Source organism: Galeopterus variegatus, unplaced genomic scaffold (assembly GCF_000696425.1).
Source record: "Galeopterus variegatus unplaced genomic scaffold, G_variegatus-3.0.2 Scaffold25927, whole genome shotgun sequence".
Lineage (NCBI taxonomy): Eukaryota > Metazoa > Chordata > Mammalia > Dermoptera > Cynocephalidae > Galeopterus > Galeopterus variegatus.
Genome location: NW_007752038.1, coordinates 2,021 through 3,803, shown reverse-complemented (window position 1 = coordinate 3,803; position 1,783 = coordinate 2,021). Strand labels below are relative to the sequence as shown.

The 1,783-nt window shown below is 38.3% G+C and overlaps 1 pseudogene; it reads left to right on the top strand.

The window, feature by feature from the left end:
- The first annotated feature begins 253 nt into the window (after nt 1-253).
- LOC103583688 lies at nt 254-1,230 on the top strand (annotated as a pseudogene).
- Nucleotides 1,231-1,783: the final 553 nt, after the last annotated feature.

Sequence of the window (1,783 nt, the reverse complement as noted above, 5' to 3'; positions counted from 1 at the left end):
CTTAAAGCACATAATATAAAAGACTGTAAGTTGCTAAAATTTCAAGGTGAGGCAGAACTGTAAAGAGTACAAACTAACAATATACGTCCTCCCTGTTTCACATCTCACCTCTCCTGAGTTCCTCCCACCCGGCCTCCTCATCTGTTGCTCAATTTTATTTACGTTGATTTTCTTTTCTTATTTTTTGTTCTTTTATTTACTTCTATCTCTCTCTCTGTCTCTTTCTTTCTGTCACTCTCTTAAGTACAGGACCATGGTAACAGATGAGAAAAACAAGAGCTCTGTGGACAAATTCATCCTGTTGGGATTCTCAGGATATCCACGACTCCAGATGCCCCTCTTCCTGGTGTTTTTCGTCATCTACACAGTCATTCTGGTGGGTAACGTGGGCATAGTTGTGGTCATAAAGATCAGGGGCGTGATTGTGATCGTGAGGATCAACCCCAAACTCCATACACCCATGTACTTTTTCCTCAGCCATCTATCCTTTTTGGATATTTTTTATTCCAGTGTGTCTATACCCAAACTGCTAGAAATCTTAGTTGTGGAAGACAGAACTATCTCCTTCACAGGATGCATAATACAATTTTTCTTTAGCTGTGCATTTGTGATTGCTGAAATATTCATGTTAGCAGTGATGGCCTATGACTGTCTGCGGCTGTTTGTAACCCCCTGCTCTACACAGTTGCGATGTCTCCTAAGCTCTGTGTTCTCCTGGTAGCTGGAACTTACACATGGGGTGGACTCGGTTCCTTGACACTCACATGTTCTCTTTTGGAACTATCCTACTGTGGACATGACATCATAGATCACTTTGGTTGTGAGTTCTCTGCCATCCTCTCTGTATCCTGCTCTGACACACACTTCAGCCAGATGGCATGTTTAGTCATTTCTACATTCAATGAGGCTTGTAGCCTCCTGATCATCCTCACCTCCTATGTCTTCATAGTTGTCACTATCATGAAGATGCCTTCCACGGGTGGACTCAGAAAAGCCTTCTCCACCTGTGCCTCCCACCTGACTGCCATCACCATTTTCCACGGGGTCAAGCTCATTCTCTACTGTGTGCCCAATTCTGAAAGCCGAAGGCTCCTGGTCAAAGTGGCCACTGTGCTGTTCATAGTCATGATCCCCATGCTGAATCCCCTTATCTACAGCCTTAGGAACAAAGATGTGAAAGAGACACTGAGGAGGTTGATCAACTCCAACCTGCATTCTCACTCAATGTAATTGAAATATATATTTATATACTTTATTTATTTATTTGTTTATTTATTTATCTGTTTATTTATTTATTTATATCCCAACTGTGTTCAATTTTTTCATATACATTGTCCATGGTAGTTTAGGTTCATTTTAAGTGAATATATCGTTATTCTTTGAGTGAATTAAATATTTCATATGCCATGGTTTTTAGTGTTTTGTTGAACACAACTTCAAAAGTTTTTCCCCAAAAAATACTATTTTGCTGTTCTTGGCCCTTTGTAATTTCAGGTAAATTTTAAAATGTTTTTTTTTCACAGTCTGAAGTTAATGATGATGAAGATACTGATGATGGTGATGACAATGGTGGTAAACAGGTTGGTATTTGAGAGGAAATAGAATAAAATTATAAAATTATTTTGGAAGAATTGACATATTTAAAAATTTTTCCCCAATCATTGAATGCAGTGTAACCCTGTGTATTTTGGTCTACCTATTCACTCCTAAGTATTTCGTAATTCTTATAGTCATATAAGCATTTTATTTCTTAAAACATTTGTTTTTATTTGTGAGTGGTCTA